The following is a 21,464-nucleotide window of genomic DNA, read 5'->3' as shown; positions in this document are numbered from 1 at the left end:
CCCTCAAGTCTTCCTAGGCCTGTAGGAGGAGAAAAGAGACACTGTGAACTTGGTACAGAAGAGAAGTTGGCTGTAGGGAACTTGTGATTTTGGCCATCCATGGGTCTTTGAGCAAGGTGCTTCCTTTTAGGTCATGATGGACCGGGGCAGGCATGTATGTGGGCCCCACGGCGACCAGCCTGTACCTGTGGGTGGAGCTCATTGTCATGGCTGAGGGGGTCCAAGTGTCCAGCTCAGAGCAACTCCCACAGCAGCCTGGTGGACTAGCTCAGCCCCTGCAGGTCTTTGGGCAGATGCTAAACGCCCTCACGCCTGGTTTCCTTCTGTGGCTTGGCCCTCTAAGCTTTCCTTTGCCACCTACAAGATGGGCTGTGAGTGGTGCAGCACTGTCTGGGAGTGAGACAACTCAATTGCTGTATGGCCTTAGGCAAGTCACCTCCCTTCTTTGGGTTTCAGTTTCTCTATTCAAAACTGAAATCTGAACAGTTGACATCCTTGCTACAAAACTTACAGTTGTCTACAATACAAAAGCCTGAACTTGGCATTCAAGACCCATTGTGCTCTGGCTCTGGTCCTCTACAAGGTCATTTCCAATCTCTTCCAACAAACTCCTTGCTCTAGCCAATACCCTACTCTTTCAGGCACATTCTGTTCCTTCTGCCTGAATACCCTCCCCGCTACTCATCTTCCAAGATGCAACTCAGATGCCTGTGTACCAGACACTGTTCTAAGCTCTGTACCCATATTATCTCAGTGGCCTCAAACTTTAGTGGTGCGTTAGAATCACCTGGAGGGCTTGTTAAACCATAGCTTGCTGGGATCCACCCCCAGAACTTTTGATTCAGTGGGTTTGGATTGAGCTTGAGAATTTGCATTTCTAACAAGCCCCAGGTATTGCTGCTGCTTGCTAGTCTGGGTACCACACTTTGAGAACCATTGTATTATTTCCTTTAATCCTCTAAATGAGCTAGGTATCCATTACTTTCTGTGAGGTTTGCATTATTACTCTTCGCATTTTCTGAGTAAGCCTAAATACAGTTGGCCCTTGAACAACACAGGTTTGAAGTGCGCAGGTCCAGTTAAGTATTCTTTTCAGTAGTAAATACTGCAGTACTGCATGATCTGAGGTTGGTTGAATCTGCAGATGCAGGACCTCGGATATGAAGAACTGCAGATCCAGAGGGCCAACTATAAGTTATAGGTGGATTGTTGACTGCCGTTGAGGGTTGGCGCCCCTAACCCCTGTGTTGTTCAAGGGTCAACTGTACATGCTTGTTTGAATGCGTCAGTGAGTCCTGGTTCCGTGTCTTCGGCATGGGAAGGGAACCTCCATGTATTTAGTCTTGCAAGGGAGGCTTGTCATCATTTCCTAGGTGACAACCTGGAGCTCAGAGAGGCTAAGTGACTTGTCCAAGGTATCATAGTGATTAGAGGGAGATGCTGGCATTGAACCAGGTCTCTCTGAAACCAAGCCTTTCCCCACCCTCTCAGGGGGGGAAGAGGTACAGTTTCTGACCCCAAGCATTGCTTCAGGACATTCTGTCCCCAGCTTCAGGGCTCAGCAACCTCCAGACGGTATGGCTGATCAGTTCCCCACGTAGCTGGCTGAGATCCACTCTATCCTTAGGGCCACAGGGCCTCAGGCTCCCACTTAGGTCTCCTGCTGCCCACACTCCTGCCTTGATCTGCAGCCCAATAAAGGCTGGGCCATAGGCAGCAAGACTCGGTGTGCTTGGTTCCTCCTCTCTTGTGTTCTCCCCAGTGGCCCCCTGCCCCGCTCTAGAGCCCTGTGGCCATGACACAGCTGCTTCTGCTTTTTGTGGCTTTCCTGGTCCTGGTTCATGTGCCGCCAGGTAACATCACCTGTGTATGTGTGTGTGTGTGTGTGCGTGTGTATATGTGTATGTGTAGAAATGAAGGATAGGTTCTCAGCTTCTGGGGGACAGAGGAGGCCTAGACCAGCGTTTAAGTTCTGGCCTCACCACTGACTTGCTGGGCAGCTTAGAGTGAGTTGCTGAATCAGCCCATACCTCTGGTTCCTCATTTTTAAAATGGGATTCACTCAACAAATATTCATTATAAAGACATTTACTGTGTTCCAGGCACTATTACAATGTCTGGGGATCAAGCAGTGAAAGCAAACAAGGTTCTTGCTTTCATGGAGCTGATATTTTAGTCAGTAGAGACAGAAAATAACCAAATAAACATATAATATGTTAGAGATAAGTATTGGTACTACGAAGAATAAAAGCAAGACAAGACGCTAGTGTGTCAGGTGCATGTGGGGAGTGATGGAAGAGCTGATGGGGATGGTTGAAAAAGACCTCTGATACTTTTTTTTTTTTTTTGCGGTATGCGGGCCTCTCACTGTGTGGCCTCTCCCGCTGCGGAGCACAGGCTCCGGACGCGCAGGCTCAGCGGCCATGGCTCACGGGCCCAGCCACTCCGCGGCATGTGGGATCCTCCCGGACCGGGGCACGAACCCGTGTCCCCTGCATTGGCAGGCGGACTCCCAACCACTGCGCCACCAGGGAAGCTCCTTGGGATCTCTTTTAATCCAGGGTGAGGCAGGGAAGCTTTTTCCCTCCATCTCCTACTCAGTCCCAGTTCTTCCGAGTTGCTGGGTCATATATCTAGAAATATCACTGTGACAGGCCTAAGTGGTCCTCCTCTCTCCTCACTTCCCACACCTGCCCTAATTGCATCACAGCACCCTGATCACTTATTTCAGGGCACTTACCGCAACTCTACTTACTGTATTTATTTGCTTGGGTTTTAACCCCCTTCTCTGTCAGGTGGAAGCTCCTTGAGGGCATGGACCATGGCCACCTTGCTCACTGTGATACTCCCAGTGCCCCATGTTTGCTGAATTAATAAATGAAGGAGGTGCCCCACACCATGCTGTGACCAAAGACCCTTGGAGGGGATATTGACCCAAAGCCTCACCTTTTTCATGGCCCATGGTTGGAAATTTCTTCACTAAATCGTAACATTAAACAGGTCCCTATGTGTGCAATGCAGTTTGAATAGTGGTTACAAGTCTGGGCTCTGGAGCCAGATGGCCTGGATTTGAAGGCTGGCTCTGCTCCTTTAATGGCTGTGTGACCTTGGGCAAATTTGTTAATCTTTCCGTGCCTTGGTTTCCTTAACCCATATACTGGGATTATAATAAGACAAACTATAATCGAATACTGTTTTTATGAAAAGTGCTTAGAGTGTACTTGGGGTGTGGGTTAAGCTGAATGAGAAATTCATCTCTGATTTGTAACCAGTGGTTTAAATTATGATGTGTGGGTTAACCTCGACTGAGATCTGTGGTCTAAATTATAACTGATTGTATTATTTATGGGTAGTGGTCTAGCCTGTTACCTCTAGTCTAACCCTTGACCTGTGGTCATAGCTCTTGTTTTGTGGCCTAACTTATGACCTGAGGGCTGCTCTACGACCAGAGTCTATCTAACAAATGACTACAGAGCTAATTGGTAGCTTGTAGTCTAACCTGTGGTCAGTGGTCTAATCTGTGACCTTGATCTCTTGTTAAATCTGTGACCAGTGATATAACCTGCAACCCCTGGATGGCTCTGTGACCCGGAGTCTTCCCCTGCATAGGGAGAAGTGAATTCAAACGGTGCTGGAAGGGCCACGGGGCCTGCCGGCCTTACTGCACGAAGTACGAAACCTACATGCACCTGTGCCCGGATGCCTCCCTGTGCTGTCTCCCCTATGGACTTATGCCTCTGGCCTCCAAGCCTGAAAATGTTTAGCTGGTTCTGGGGCTGACATCCTTGCTCTCCAGTAAAGCACAAGCTGCCAGATGTCTCCTCTTGTCATTGCCTCACCACTCCTGGGGCTGGGGTGAGGGGTGGGGGAGGTCCAGAATGTGGGAGGGATGGAGGGATGGTTGATGGAGGGAAGTGAGGTATCCGAGGAGAGTGGGCATTAATGACCATTGTAAATGGTTCCGGTCCAGCCTGTATCACTTTCACTCTATCTAACTCCGGAAAAATTACTCTACTTCCATAAGCCTTCCCAGTCTCCTCATCCGTAAAATGGGGATAATGATAATATCAGGAGATTAGGAGTTTATAGAAGGAATGCAAAAAGAAAGATAGAGTTAATAGTAATGATAACAAGTTAATAATGATAATAATTAACTTAATAATGGTAATAACTTAATAATGGTAATAATTAGTAATAATAGAGTTAATAATAAGCCTCTGGTATTCAGAATGAGATGGTACATTCCGCCTGAAAGGCAGGGCCTGTTGAGAGTGAAAGGATTTTTCTGTGTTCATTTATCCTCTACGTTAGTATTTCAAGAGGCTGTCCAGGTAGGAAGGGCCATGAGGATTTTATGAAAGTGAAGTTTTCACATATGCAGGGAGGGGTGACAGAGGAAATGTCTGTTTCTCCCAGGACCAAGGAACTGGGAACAGCAAGGCAGGGAGAAAACATGAGCAGAGTCCGGGAAGTGGGTAGACAGACATGCATTCTAATTACCCCGTATCGGGATTGTGTTTGGCTGAAAAAAATAGGAAACTCAACTTGTAGGGGCTTATGATTCTTACATCAAAAGAAATCTGGAGGTAGGCAGCAACCATGTTACCTCCAGATTCAGGGCAAACATCTGGGATCCTCTTGGGTAAAAAACGGCTACCAAAACCTCAGGCCTAACGTCCTTGTTTAAAGCAGGAAGTGGGGGAGGGTTGGCATGGGCTAGTTTCTCACTTGCACCAGGAAAGCAAAAACTTTCCCTGGAATCCCCCTCAGCAGACTTCTGCTTACTTCTCATGGGCCAGAGCTGTGTCACATGGCTACTCCTGATGTAAGGGGAGGCTGGGAAAGAAATTATCCAGCTGTTTTAGCCTCTATAGTAAACTTGAGCTTGGGAGAAAGGGAGTTGGAGAAGGCCCTTGGTGTTTGCCCACCTTCTCTCTGGGACTGAGCCCGGAAAGGGGCAGGCACATTGCATAAGTTGAGGGGAAGGCCAAGGGCAGAAGGGCTCTTGTCCACTGTCCTTTGAGAGTTTTTGGAGAAGGTCAGGGTAGCCTTGGTATAGGAGAATGGACCTTGCATGGCCAGGCTAAGAGATGAGTGGTGAGTTTCAAAGTACTTAACCTCAGAAGGGATGCTGAGCCTGAGGCTGGAGCACAGTCTTGGAGGCTGCCTGCTGTGCCAGGTGTTAACTCTTTAGTTTCTGATATGAGAGGGATCTGGGGATCCCTAGGTCAGACAGAAGCAGCTGGAGTGGAGGAGGAGACACCCAAGGGCTTGGGGCAGCACCTTCTACCAACCAGGAGGGAAGCACTGCATTATTTAATAACAAAGCATCCCACTGGAATATCAGTCCTGCCTCCGTACCTTCCTTAGTTTCTGGGTGGCCTAGACATTGAACTGATTGCCAGTGGGCCTGTTTTAGGACCCAATGTGGTGGGGGCGACGTGGGCTTGATGTTTAGAGCCTAGAAAGAGGATAAGAACCCCAGACAAGGCCACAGAATCACAGAGAGCTGACATGAAGTGACGTGTCAGTCTCCTGTCCCACTAGGCCTCAGTGAGTCTGAGGGATGCCAAGACCAGTTCACCAGCGACTTGACCTTAGCTGGAAGCAGTGGGTGTTCTCAGTGACAGACTCAAACTACCCAGACTCCAGCAGATGCCAGCCAGCACTGGACCATCGCACCTCCTCATTCCCGGCCACCACAATTGGGAGGAGCAGGGAGAGGAGAGGAGGAATCCGAAACCCTGAGCAATTTTACCGAATAGATTAAGTCCCTCAGAACTCAGGAAACCTCAAGAGACTATTTAAATTGTTGAATTAAGCTGGATTGAGCTAAATTTAGTTCTGTACTCAGACCCCTTCCCCCTCAGTTGTTTTACAAAGAATAAAGAAGCTGTGTTTTCTTTGTATACTCCCAGATGTAGTGCAAGGGAATTTGTGACCTTCATGCGGTGGAGATGGTAATGATTTCTAGGAGTGAGGAGTCAGACAGACTCAAGTTCATACTCGGACATGTACAGGCCACAGGCCGTGTGATTGGGGCAAGTCACTTCCCCTGTCTGATGCCAGGATCCTGCTCTTCAAAATGGGCGTAATGACAGGTCTTTGCGGGGGTAGCTGTGGGGTCAGATGGGAGCATCCGGCACATTATAAGTGCTCAGCAAGTGAAAGCTGCTGCAATCGCTATCACTTCTATGGAGCAAGAGGCCCGCCGCTGGCCTTCTGCATGGAATTTCAGACCTACCGAAAATCTTCAAGAATAGCGCAACGAATTCCTGTAGACCTTTCACGCAGTTTTTCCAAATATGGCTACTTTACCACTATAACCTTTTCATTTCCTCCCCATATATATATACATATATACACATACATATATAATCATATGCGAATATAGTTTCATATATATATGAATCCATATATATACATATGCACACATACATATGTAATTATACATGAATATAATTTCATATATATATATATGGCAGATATGATACCCTTTTATACCTAAATAGCTCAGTGGATTTTTCCTAAAAACCAAAGGCATTTTCTTATATAACCACAGTACAATTATAAAAATCAGGACATTAACACTGACAAATTTCTATTGTCTGATCTTTAGATTAGCTGCAGAAAATCCCTGGACCACATATTCCATTTAGTTGTCATGTTTCTTTGATCTCTTTTAATCTGGAATAGTTCTTTAGTCTTTCATGACATTGATGGTTTTGAGGCATCCAGGCCAGTGGCTTTGTGAAATGTCCCTCAGTTTGAGTTTGTCTGATGTTTCCTCATGATTGGCTCTAGCTTTGGCATTTTTGGTGGGAATTCTACAGAAGTGATGCCGAGTTTCTCTCAGTCACGTCAGAGGCAGCCATTGTCCTTCTGAAGGTTGAAAGAAGACAAAACAGATGAGATAGTTTTCTGAAGATTACACATTTGCAGGGCTATTTCCCACCCAGTATCCTAATGGACCCTCATCTAAGCCTATGGCCAACCTTCTAAATCCTAAGAATACACCTAAGAAGCCAAGGGAAACAAGGCAATTCTAGGGTGGAAGATTCCTCAAGATAATTTACAGATGAGGCTCCCAAGACCAGAGAGGGAAAGTAACTTGTCTAAAGCCACAGAGCTCCCAAGGCACAGAGCTAGGACTTGGACTTAAAGCTTTGGACCTCAAGTCAAGACCAGTTCTGACACAAAAGACCCTGAATAGACAAAGCAATCTTGAGAAAGAAAAATGGAGCTGGAGGAATCAGGCTCTCCTGACTTCAACCTATACTACAAAGCTATAGTAATCAAGACAGTATGGTACTGGCACAAAAACAGAAATATAGATCAATGGAACAGGATAGAAAGCCCAGAGATAAACCCACGCACATATGGTCACCTTATCTTTGATAAAGGAGGCAAGAACATACAATGGAGAAAAGACAGCCTCTTCAATAAGTGGTTCTGGGAAAACTGGACAGCCACGTGTAAAAGAATGAAATTAGAACACTTCCTAATACCATACACAAAAATAAGCTCAAAATGGATTAAAGACCTAAATGTAAGGCCAGGCACTATAAAACTCTTAGAGGAAAACATAGGCAGAACACTCTATGACATAAATCACAGCAAGATCTTTTTTGACCCACCTCCTAGGGGATGGAAATAAAAACAAAAATAAACAAATGGGACCTAATGAAACTTAAAAGCTTTTGCACAGCAAAGGAAAACATAAACAAGATGAAAAGACAACCCTCAGAATGGGAGAAAATATTTGCAAATGAAGCAACTGACAAAGATTTATCTCCAAAATTTACAAGCAGCTCATGCAGCTCAATATCAAAAAAACAAATAACCCAATCCAAAAATGGGCAGAAGACCTAAATAGACATTTCTCCAAAGAAGATATACAGATTGCCAACAAACACATGAAAGAATGCTCAACATCATTAATCATTAGAGAAATGAAAATCAAAACTACAATGGGATATCATCTCACACCAGTCAGAATGGCCATCATCAAAAAATCTACAAACAATAAACACTGGGAAGGTGTGGTGAAAAGGGAACCCTCTTGCACTGTTGGTGGGAATGTAAATTGATACAGCCACTATGGATAACAGTATGGAGGTTCCTTAAAAAACTAGAAACAGAACTGCCATACGACCCAGCAATCCCACTACTGGGCATATACCCTGAGAAAACCACAATTCAAAAAGAGTCATGTACCACAGTGTTCATTGCAGCTCTATTTACAACAGCCAGGACATGGAAGCAAACTAAGTGTCCATCGACAGATGAATGGATAAAGAAGATGTGGCACATATATACAATGGAATATTACTCAGCCATAAAAAGAAACGAAATTGAGTTATTTGTAGTGAGGTGGATGGGCCTAGAGTCTGTCATACAAAGTGAAGTAACTCAGAAAGGGGAAAACAAATACCGTATGCTAACACATATACATGGAATCTTAAAAAAAAAATGGTCATGAAGAATCTAGGGGTAAGACGGGAATAAAGATGCAGACCTACTAGAGAATGGTCTTGAGGACACGGGGAGGGGGAAGGGTAAGCTGGGACAAAGTGAGAGAGTGGCATGGACATATATACACTACCAAATGTAAAATAGCTAGCTAGTGGGAAGCAGCCGCATAGCACAGGGAGATCAGCTCAGTGCTTTGTGACCACCTAGAGGGGGTGGGATAGGGAGGGTGGGAGGGAGGGAGACACAAGAGGGAAGAGATATGGGGATATATATATATGTATAGCTGATTCACTTTGTTATAAAGCAGAAACTAACACACCATTATAAAGCAATTATACTCCAATAAAGATGTTAAAAAAAAAAAAAAAAGAAAGAAGACTAGTTCTGAAGTAGAACAAGAGCCACCCATTGGTAGGACAGGCCAGAGTGAAGGGGAAGCTTTGGGAGGAAGGGAGCTCCATGGCACTGGAGATGTGCAAGGTGAGCCAAGTGGATGGGGGATGCCAGAGAGGAATTTTTGCTCTGTATAGGTGCTTAGAAGTACTACTCAGAGCATAGACATTCCCCAGAGAATCACTGAATGGCTGAGCTAATGATAATAGATCAGTTTAGTAAGTACCAACAGCTTTACTTACATCATCTCACTTAATTCTCACAGTCGTAGGATATTATTATCCCCTCTTTTTCTATAAGGCAACTGAAGCTCTTAGTTAAGCAAGTTGCCCAGGTTGTACACCCAGTAAGTGGTGGAGCTGGCACTCCACCCTGGTCCTCTGGACTTGTTTTTGTCTTCCATGCTCATCCTTTTTGTACTTTTTTTTTTTGCGGTACACGGGCCTCTCACTGCTGTGGCCTCTCCCGTTGCGGAACACAGGCTCCAGACGCGCAGGCTCAGCGGCCATGGCTCACGGGCCCAGCCGCTCCGCGGCATGTGGGATCTTCCTGGACCGGGGCACAAACCCGCATCCCCTGCATCAGCAGGCGGACTCTCAACCACTGCGCCACCAGGGACGCCATTTTTGTACTTTTAAAATAACATTTTTCTTCTAATTGTAGAAGTAATACATGTTCAATGGAGAAAACTTAGAAAACAGAGAAGCACAAATAAGAAGGCAAAAGTTGTCAGTATTTTTGCTATACATAAATACCCACAAATAAAAAAATACATAAAATGTGATTTACAAATAAAATGGAATCAAGCTGTACATTTTTTTTGTCTTCGTTTTTTTTTTTAGTTGCCAGCGTATCATGAACATTTTCTATATGTGCTTAGTCTTCCAAAACAAGATTTTTAGCGCTAAAATGCCTCCTGAAAATTTTTTTAAATTTCCAATTTTTGTAACTTGAGTAATATGCTTAGAACACATTATGGGAAAATAAAACATAGATGAGCTTCAAAATATTCACCACTTTTTCATAATCCCTGTTAGCTTTTGTTACATATTTTGTCAGAATGGATATATACATTTTTATATAACTTTAAAAATGTTATATGTATATTTTAAACAGTTACAATATATGTGTATATATAGTGCTCATATATAAAATATGTAATATTCATATATATGTGTATTTTCACATGCTTCAGAGTTTCTTCAGTTAGAATAAAGGTTAGAGGAGTTTCTCATCCTGCAGATCAGCTGGATCCCTCTGGGCTTACAGGAAAGGAAAAGAACAAAGTTACAATGATCGATAGCGTAGGAGGTTCAGGGTGGGTTTTTGTGACTCCCCACCCCCTTCCCCACCTGGGTTCTTGATGGCAGAGTGTTGAGTGGAATTTTTTATTGTGCCAGAGCTACATTTAAGTCTGAGAGCCAGGCGACAATCACATATGGCCCAAATTACTCTTGAAAATGGTTCAGGAAGTTGCCTTTCCGGAGACTGACATAGAGAGCTTTCCTCCATCAATGGAGCACATTGTGTTTCTCTGGTGATAACACCAAAGGAAGGAATAGTTTATGTTTAGGGGCCATTTTTATGAAAGATAAATATCTCTGTGCAGTGGAATCACACAATGAAGTGTGATGTCTTCATTGACAGGTACCTTCTTTGTGTAGGGATTGAGACAATTCCCTTCTCCCACTCATGCAGCCACTGGCTCAAGGAGGGATTGTCCTGGTTTATTTGGACTGCTATTGTTCATATTTGCACAACATTTATCTGACAAAGGACTCATTTCCAGAATATTAAAGAATGCCTACAAATCTGTAAGAAAAAGGCAATCTAATAATGGAGTGGCCAATATTTGACATTTTACCAAAGAAGATATACAAATGGCCAATAAGCCCATGAAAAGATACTCAAAATCAGTAGGCATCAGGGAAATGAAAATTAAATTCACAATGGGATGCCATTACATACCACCAGAATGATTAATGTAAAAAAGACTGACCATAGAGAGTGTCGGTGAGGATACGGAGCAACTGGAATGCTAATATATTGCTGATGGGAATGTAACATGGACAACCACTTTGGAAAAATAGTTTCAGAGTTACTGACAAGAATAGAAATATGTATATACAAAGACTTCCCTAATGTTTGTAGTCGTTATATTTATAATATCCCATGCCTGGAAATAACCCAAATAGATTGTATTTATTTATAATATCTCATAACTGGAAACAACACATGAATAGATAAATTGAGTTACATCCATATGGTATGATAACAGTAAACAACAATAACAATACACTGAAACATACAACATGAATTAATCTCAAAAAACATTATGCTAAGCAAAAGAAGCCAGATACAAAGGTGTACATACTGAATGATTCCATTTATGTGAATATTTGAAAATCTCCCAAGTGTCCATCAACAAATGATTGGATTAGGAAGATATGATATATATCAATGGATTATTACTCAGCCATGAAAAAGAACGAAATACTGCCATTTGCAGCAACATGGGTGGACCTAGAGAATATCATGCTTAGTGAAATAAGTCAGACAGAGAAAAACAAAGATTATATGATATCACTTACATGTGGAATCTAAAAATTAATACAAATGGATGTACATACTAAACAGAAACAGACTCACAGACATAGAAAACAAGCTTGTGATTACCCAAGGGGAGAGGGAAGGGGGGAGGAACAAATTAGGGGTAAGGGATTAACAGATACAAACTACCATATTTAAAATAGATAAGCAGGCTTCCCTGGTGGCGCAGTGGTTGGGAGTCCGCCTGCCAATGCAGGGGACGCGGGGTTCGTGCCCCGGTCCGGGAAGATCCCACATGCCGCGGAGCGGCTGGGCCCGTGAGCCATGGCCGCTGGGCCTGCGCATCCGGAGACTGTGCTCTGCAACGGGAGAGGCCACAGAGGTGAGAGGCCCGGGTACCCAAAAAAAAAAAAAAAAAAAAAAAAAGATAAGCAACAAGGACTTACTGTATAGCACATGGAATTATATCCATTATCTTGTAACAACCTATAACAGAATTTAATCTGCAAAAATACTGAATCACTATGCTGTACACATGAAACTAACACAATATTGTAATCAATTATACTTCAATTAAAAAAGAATCCTGCTTGAAGGGTCAGGTAGACAAAGGAAAAAAAAGAAGGCAAAATTAATTTGATTTAAAAAGTAAGAAAATATCAGTAAGTTGAATAAAAAATCAAAACCCCCCTTGTCTCGTTCTCTCTCTCTGAGCACGCGTAGTTGAATTTGGGTAAGTTATCTTGTTTATGATGCAGCTCCATTTGTCTCAAAAGAATAGACGATTCTGGGAGAGAGGACTGTTAATGGCCAGATTCTCAAAGGGGAGATACTGCCCTCTAGGGGTTACTTTGGGAATTTTCCGGGGGCAATTTTTGATCATCCAAATTAATGGACCCCCTACTGGAATTTGTAGATTGGGGACCCGGGAAGCCAAACGGAGGGGGAAGGGTAAGCTGTGACAAAGTGAGAGAGTGGCATGGACATATATACACTACCAAACGTAAAATAGATAGCTAGTGAGAAGCAGCCGCATAGCACAGGGAGATCAGCTCGGTGGTTTGTGACCACCTAGAGGGGTGGGATAGGGAGGGTGGGAGGGAGGGAGACGCAAGAGGGAAGAGATATGGGAACATATGTATATGTATAACTGATTCACTTTGTTATAAAGCAGAAACTAACACACCATTGTAAAGCAATTATACTCCAATAAAGATGTTTAAAAAAACAAAAACAAACGGCATGCAACATGCGTGACTGTCCTGGAAAATGAAGTATTGATCCATTTCCTCCCCCAAATTCAAATGTCCTGTTAGATATTTATGTAGGTGAGAGCCCATTTGTAATTCTCTGAGCCCAGAATCTAAGGCTGTTTTGCAAGTATTTTTTGCACATTGAATTTTCCTGGAATGACATTACGGTGTAAATCAAGGAACAATTGTATTTTGTTTTGGTTAGAACTTTACTGTTTTGGAAAGCTGTTCACCGCTTTGGAAAGTCAGGACACAGCAAGCACTTTAGGTTGTATTTGAATTTGCACACATAACACACCCATTGGGGCCTGCATTTGTGGGGGTTTTTTTGGGGTTTTTTTTGTTTGTTTGTTTTGGGTTTTTTTGCGGTACGTGGGCCTCTCACTGGTATGACCTCTCCCGTTGCGGAGCACAGGCTCCGGACGCGCAGGCTCAGCGGCCGTGGCTCACGGGCCAAGCCGCTCCGCGGCACGTGGGATCTTCCCGGACCGGGGCACGAATCAGTGTCCCATGCATCGGCAGGCGGACTCTCAACCACTGCGGCACCAGGGAAGCCCTCTCCTTTTATATTATAGTTTATTTTTCTTGAAATTTTGTGAGTAGATAGGTTACAATATTTATGAATTTTATTTTTTAGGATAGAAAATATTTATTATAAACAGGAGCACTGGGTTGAATAGGAGTGAATGTCAAGCTCTTACTTAGTGGGATTTCATGAGGGGCATGAAGAGAGGAGCCATCCCCTTCCTCAGAATTCCATCAAGAATCCCTTGTTTCATTGATGTTCATTTCTCTCTAAGCATAGGGACTCACTGTTTCATGGGGAGAGGAGCAGACATACGTATTCCTCCCTATAGAAGTCATTGTAAGGATACAGGGAAGTGTGAAGATATGGGACACTGTACACGTGCCGGCCATTTATACTCTTCTTTGCTCACAGCCTTGGCTGAAGTGCCAGTCACATGTATAACACAAGGGCCCCTTCCCCTTGCTCCAGACACAGTTGATTGGACACGAGATGTGCAAGCCAAGCTAATCCCATAGGCTGGCCAGTGACCTATGAGATGGGTTGGTACAAAATGATTAACTGGATCAATCAGATTCTCTGTCACAAGAATTTTAATTGGGAAATACAGAGAATAAAGCAGTTTATAAATGGAGTTGAAGCTGAAAAGGTGCCTTGGGAAAAGTCAAAACTGAAGAGTAGGGCGGGTAGTGGGAGGAGGGATGGGGTAAAGCGTATATGAGGAAGCAGACACTGTGAGTAAATACAAGTGATTGGAGGGAAGACAGAGTTCTCTACTTTAAAACATAAACTTGTTCCTGAACTTGTCTTTTAAATCCAGATATCAAAGTATTGTGTGATCTACCACATTGCCTGCCTCACAGATCTCATTTTGTTTCTCTCTTCCCTTGTACACCTTTAGCCACACAGCCATTCTTTCAGTTTCTGGAACACGCCACCCTTCCCTCAATGGCCTGAGCACATGCTGCTCTACCTGAAATACTCTTCTGCAAATCCCCTCCCAACTCTTTGCAAGCACGATTTCTCATCCTACAGATCACAGGTGAAATGCCACCTCCTCAGAGAGGGTTACACTCGTTACTCATGGAGATCCACCTCCCTCACGACCTCCCTCCCTTATTCTCAATCACTATACTCTTCATAGCCTTTACCACCATATGTAATTTGAATTTATTTCTTGTCTCATGTCTTTTTCTCCCACAGGTTGTAGACTCCATGATGGCAAAGACCATGTTTGTCTTATTTACCAACATGGTGCATGGCAAATTGTGGGTCATCAATAAATATCTGTTATATGATTAAATGAACAAATGAGTATATGTTTTATGGAGATCATGGTTCAGTAGATCTAAGACATGGTTAAAAAAATCCTGTTTCCCAACATTTTAGATGCAATTTTCAATGATATATTTCAGCATTATGTACATGTTCATTAATTTTGCTTCACTTTTTCCTAATTTGAACCTACAGTCCAATGAACATCTGGTTGAGGCTAAGGACCCCTGAGTTTGGCATGCCTAATGATTTCCATTGTCCCAGTTGTATTAAGATTATGATTCCAATCTTTCATATCACTAGCATTAGCACTCTATTTTTTCTGTTTTCCATTAATTCAACCAATATTTATCGAATACCTACTATGTGCCAGGCATTATTCTAGCTACTGAGGATTCAGCAGTGGACAAAACAGACAAATTTCTGCTCTTATGGGGAAAATCCCTTACTGATTTGCCTCAATAGAGAATCATGGCTTCTCCCTTAAATTCACAAACCAAGAGGCCCTTGGCCGAAGTGGAGACTGGTCCCTTAGAGGAAGGAAGGACTCTGTAACAATGCTACAAGTATATACTGAAAATCTTCCTTCAGACTAAAGCACCTGTGGCCATCTACCAGGGTGATTTTATACCTTGGAAAGGCAGTGCTGTTTCTGAGTTGACACTAATAACTAGGGACCCAAAATGTCACGTGTCAAAATTGGAGGATGTATGGAGGTCAGATGATACATACATTTTTGGACCAAGAATATCTCACAATTGAACCATTGAATGCCCCTGAACCCTTCGGTGAGTCCACTCCTTTTCTGAATGTATAATTAGAACAGACATATTTTGTAGTTGGCAGAATTTCACATTGGCTCCCTGACCTATGGAGTGAGGGCTACTATTGTAGAAATGGACAAGTGGAAGCCACTGAAACTTTCCCTACATACTATAGTAGAGAACCAACAGCAATATTGTTTCCCTGCGGAATTGCAGAGATTAGAGCCACCATCAAACACTTGAAGATGCAAGGGTATTGATTCTTATCACATTCACATTTTATTTTTCCCATTTGCCCTGTGCAGAAGGTAGATGGAGCTCAGAAAATGACTGTGAAACATATCTATATATCTGTCTATATCTAGATATCTAGATCTATCTATCTATCTATCATCTACCCGTCTATCATTTATCTATCTATCTAAACAAAAAATGATTTATTTGCAACACAGCTCAGTCCTCATCACTTCAATACAGCACAGGAGTAGAAAAGAGTCACACTGCAAGGATGATAGTTAACTAATTCAGATGGCAACTCTGCAGAGACAGAAGTGGTAAATACCCGGACTTCACTCTCTCCTCCAAAAATCTTGCTGAGATCACCCCACTCCTTAAACCAAATGGGAGGCCAGAGGCAGGAGATCCTATTCATGCAGTCCTTCCAGAGGGTCAGACAGCTGGGTGGAGAAAGGTGGGGAATGGAACTGGAAGAACTGGAGGGCAGAGGGAAGGGTCTCCCGGCCTTAGGAGTTGTGGCCCCTTCCTGTAGTTACTAACACCTGGATAACTTCAACTTCATTTTTGGCTTCAAGTGTTCCAACAAATGTGTGACCAATTTCCTGTATTAAATCCCTTTTTTGGAAATACCTACTCTGTTTTTTGTTTTCCTGACTGTACCCTATCTTTAGGTAAAATAAAATATTTATTTTAATGCTTGGGTCTTTGACAGATAACCGTAATGTATATTCAGTGTACCTTTATCACATTCTCATGGGGGGTAATAAACACAATAAAGAAAAAAATATGGTAGATACTGACACATACTGTGGAGAAATTCAAGCCCAAAAGAAGCAAGGGAGAGCAGTTTTTGAAGAAAAATTTAAAATAAGGTATTTAGGAGAAGGCTGCAGTGAGAAGGTGATATTTGAACAGAGACCCAAAAGATGTTAGAAAGAGTCATTCAGAGGATTGGGGATGAGAGTGCCAGTGAGAGGGAACAGCAACTGCAAAGGCTGTGAGTTGGTGAAATGGAGCAGGACCCCATGGTCCTTGCCCCCCATGTCCTCAGCCTGTCTTTTGTCTGTGGAAAAACTTTAGCCAAAGGATAAGCTTAATCAGAGAAGTGAGAAAATGCAGAAACAGTCCAACAAGGCTAGATAATAATAGTTTCGTCATTAAGCATCGTCAAGGACCTTTAGTTCCTCCTCAAGGGCTGTAGATAATATTCTGAGCCATATCCTGTGAGCTATCTTGAAAATACTGAAACCCCCCTGTTGCCAGCATCTGAAATAAAATAAACTTTCCTTTCCTCCAAGCTTGCTCTTTATTAGCTTTATTGGCTTTTGAGCGGCGAGCAGCCGGACCCCACTTATGGTTACATTTGGACGATGCCTGGTGCGTCCGAGGAATAGCAAAGGGGCCAGGATGGCTTGAGTGGAGTGAACCAGTGGAAGAGTAATCGAAGATGAGGTCAGAGAAATAATGGAGTCCAGACTGCGGGGGTGCCTTGTAGGCTATTGTAAGGGCTCTGGCTATACTCTGTGTGAGATGAGAAATCACAGGAGGGTTTTGAGGAGAGGAGAGCCAGAATCACTCTGGTTGCTCTATTGAGAATAGACTGAACGTGGATAAAGGCAGAAGGAGGGAAATCAGTTGGAGGCCAATGTAACAATCCGGGTCAGAAATGATCGTGGTTTGGACCAGGGTAGTAGCAATGGAAGTGGTGAGAAATGGTTGAAGACTGGATGTGCAGTAAACTGCTATAATGTGACAAGTGGGGTTCCATAAATGTCAGCAGGTAAAATACGGGTCTCATCATTGAAATGAGGAGTGTCTGTGCAGCTAGCAGGCTGGAGTTCTCGTCCTGTGTGTGAGGTCCAAATTTGTCTTTGTGATAGCTGGCATATCAAGCCATCATGAGGCGGTGTGGCTTCAGTTTAAGTATTGATGGTGAGGATCCTGAGTGAGGGCAGCGGGGGAGTGGGGGGAGTGGAAGGGAAGGACTGGGTGAACCTTCCAGGATATCAGCAGTGATTCCAGGAGTCTTCCAGTTAGATGGTGCCCAATTACCAAATGGGCAATAGCTATCAGGGAAGATTGGGCTGAAGGAACACCGAAGATTTGGGGTTGATCTGTTGCCTGAAATGGGTTGTCTGCCATTTGTATCTATATTTGCAAAATAATTTTTAACTTGGGAAGTCCTCTAAGATCTAGCCCTTGTCCACCTCTTTGGTTTCATCACATACAGTTCAGTTACTCTATCTCTTTTTAAAAATATCTATTTTCCTTTAGCCTTTTTTTCCTCCTAAAAAACATTGTTTGTTTATTTACTTTATTGAGGTACAACTGACATATAATAAACTGTACTAATTTAAAGTGTGCAATTTGATGTTTTACCATACATGTGCACCCATATGAAACTATCACCAAAATCAAGATAATGGACATATCCATCATCCCCAAAAGTTTCCTTGTGCATCTTTGTAATCCCCTCTTAATACCACTCCCTGTTTCTCCTCCTCTTGCCCTGTTCTAGTACTGATGTACTTTCACTACATATTAACAGTTTCTAGAGTTTTTTACAAATGGAATAATACAATATATGTTCATTTTTGTCTGTTTTCTTTCACTTGGCATAATTATTTGGAGAATCATCCATAATCATTCATGTTTTTCAGAGTTTCAATAGTTAATCGCTTTTATTGCTGAGTAGTATTCCACTATATGGATACACCACAATTTGTTTATCCATTCACTTGTCAATGGACGTTTGGATTTTTTCCAGTTTTTGGCTACCACAAATAAAGTTGCTGTGAACATTTACTTATAAGTCCTCGTGTAGACATGTTTTCATTTCTTCTAGGTAAATACCTAGGTGTGGAGTGGTTGGATCCTGTGGTGTATTAAACTTTTTGAGAAACTGCCCAATTGTTTCCAAAGGGGTTGTATTACCATTTTACATTCCCACCAGCAGTGTACAATAGCTTCAGCTGCCAACACTTGTTCCTCATCAGCAATCATTACGGTCAATCGTTTTAGACACTCTGATATGTGTGTAGCAGTATTTTATTGTGATTTTAATGTGCATTTCTCTAATATCTATCTATTTTCTTGTGCCTATTTGTTACATGTGTAACTTTTTTGGTGAAGTGTCAGTTCAAATCTTTTGCTCATTTTGTTATCAGGTTGTTTTGTTTCTTTTTATTGAGTTTTGAGAGTTCCTTACGTATTCTGAAAAAATATTTTATAGGATATGTAATTTTCAAATATTTTACTTTCTAGGATTTTTAGCTGATCTAGTTTTTGCATTTTTTTCTGTTCATAACTTTTATCTCCTTTTAAAAAAGCTTGATTTTATTATATATTGAGAAAGCAAAATAATATTTTAAAAATATATAAAAGTATAAAAAGCAATAAGACAACAAACATCTCTATAACTACCATCCAGATAAAAAAATAGAATATTAGCATTACCTTTTGCAATTCCTATATTCTTAGAGTAACCATTATCCTATATTTGTGCTTTATTGATATTTTTGTCATCTACGTCTATGTCCCTAATAAAATATTTGTTTATATGTGCACAATTTCGAACAGATTCTGGAAAAAATTTTGTTAGTTTTTTGACTGGAATTTCAATGAATTTAGGAAACAATTAGTGTAGAATTGACATCTTTAAGATACTGAGTTATCTAAGTTGTGAAATATTATGTCTCTATTAATTTAGGTTTTTTATAGTGTCTTTCAATAAGGGCTTCTAATTTTCTCCATTAAATTCCTGAACATGTTTTGTTTGAAACATTCACAGTTATCAGGAAGTACTTTTTCTTTTGGTTGTTAACAGTTTGATTATGCTATGCTATTTTGATTTTCTTTGTGTCTATCCTGCTTGGAGTTCCCTAAGTTTCTTGAGTCTGTGGATTAATGTCTTTCGACAATTTTGGAAAATTTTCAGCCATTATCTTTAAAAAATATTTCTTCCCCATTCTCTCTTTCTTTTTGTTCTGAGACTCCAACTATATATATGTTAGACCATTTGATATTGTCCCATAAGTTTCTCATGCTCTGTTCTAGTCTGCATTTCTTTTTTCTCTCTGTGCTTTGACTGTATTTCCTATTGATCTGTCTTTGAGTTACTGATTCTTTCTTCTACTATGTTCAGTCTGCTGTCAAGCGTAACCAATAAATCCGCAATTTTAGATTTTGTATTTTTCAGTTTAAAATGCCCAGTTTATTCTTAGAGATTCCATTTGTGATAGACTGATACACCAATGATCCCCAGTGAATCATGCCTGCAGTATTCATGTCCCTGTGCAGTTTTTTTTCCATATTGACCCTGGGTCACATGACTTATAAGAAAACATAATAACAGAAGTTTGATAAATGATGCATATTGGGGCTTACCCTCTTAGACCTAGCTATCATGTTAGAAGCCAAGGTTAACTTCCTTGAAATGCGGAGGCCACGCCACATGGAGAGAGATGTAGTTACATCAGTGACCCCAGATTAGAATATCAGAAGAACCATTTAATTAACACACATAATTCTGAGAAATAATGAATGGTTGTTATTTTAATCCACTGAGTTTTAGAGTGCTTTGTAATGCACTGATAGAAAACTGACACACTATTTTTCTGTGTATTGGTTTAAATTATCCTTTCAGTCAATCTTCTCCTCTAATTTCCTTGAAATATTTATAATGGTTATTTAAAGGTTGTCTGTTGCTTCTACAACTAAAGATATAAAGAAGGAAACACAATGAGATGGGTAGGAGGGGTGGAGTCAAGACCCATAGCCCCTGGGGTGGGCGATCCACCAATAGGAGGGTAATTACCACTGCAAGGTTCTCCCCAAGGAGCAAGGGATCTGAGTCTCGCATCAGGTTCCCCAGCCCAGCAGTCCTTCATCAGGAACATGAGCCCCCAGAATGTTTGGCTTTGAAGGCCAGTGGGGTTTACTTTTGGGACAGCCAGAGCACTGTGGGAAATAGAGACTCCAGTCTTAAAGTGTACACACAAAATCTCACACACTCTGGGACCTGTGGCAGAAGCAGTAATTTGAAAGGAGCCTGGGTCAGACCCACCTGCTGATCTGAGAGAGCCTCCTGGAGCTCACCCTGGGACACAGACACTGGTGGCAGCCATTTTTGTGAGTTAATCCTAGCATGTGGACACTGGTGCTGGCAAGTGTCATTTTGGAATCCTCCTTCTAGCTCATTAGTTCTTGGAGACTTGGCTCCACCTACTAGCCTTTTGGCACTAGTACTGGGACACCTCAGGTCACGCAACTGGCTGGGCAGGTACACAGCCCCACCCCAGCAGGCCTAACTGCCCTAAGGCTCCCTGAGCCCACAGCTGCCTTGGGACATGGCTGTGTCCATGGACCCAACCCTGCACACCAGTGCACTAGCACTAACCCTAGGACCCCAAGAGCCCTGCGGCCAGAGACCCTGGGATCCTGCTCCACTCACCAGTGGGTGGGCACTAACCCTAGGACCCCAGCCCTGGGACTCCCAGATCCTGCAGACAACAAAATGTTTTTAGTTTTTGTTGTGTTTCCACATAGGTAAAAGGAAAATTTTGGAATTTCAAAGCAGTGATTTATTAGATGATAACGAGGTTCCAGAGATTAATAATATAGCTAAAGATAGCTAATAAGAGTACCATAGAATTACTGAGAACAACCTGAGTGAATCTCTGAAAATGAACACATTTATACCTTAAGGTTCTATCTTAAAAAATTCTAAAAACGTAAGGATCCATACGCACACCTTTCATTAGCTGCCAGAATGGTGATGTTATTGTGTGTCATGTAGATTCCAGAAAATTTCACACTTGTGAGAAAGTGAGATAAAATGGCAAGTAATGTCTTATTATTATAATGAAAATAGTTTTGACTTAATGGACCATCTATAAGAGGACTTCCTGAGAACCGCTGGATAGACTAACAGGCAAACATAGGGGTCAGCCAGAAGTGTTTATTGACAGAGATTGAGAATCCACTGTGGTC

The 21,464-nt window shown here is 42.3% G+C and overlaps 1 long non-coding RNA gene across 1 annotated transcript in view; it reads left to right on the top strand.

The window, feature by feature from the left end:
* Positions 1-21,464, top strand: part of LOC117308348 (uncharacterized) — a 75,280-nt gene that overhangs the window by 35,394 nt on the left and 18,422 nt on the right. The gene's annotated exons all lie outside the window — the stretch shown is intronic.

The sequence above is a fragment of the Tursiops truncatus genome, chromosome 15, assembly GCF_011762595.2.
Source record: "Tursiops truncatus isolate mTurTru1 chromosome 15, mTurTru1.mat.Y, whole genome shotgun sequence".
NCBI lineage: Eukaryota > Metazoa > Chordata > Mammalia > Artiodactyla > Delphinidae > Tursiops > Tursiops truncatus.
Note: the sequence above shows the minus strand (reverse complement) of the source record. Positions and strands in the feature narration are given on the sequence as shown.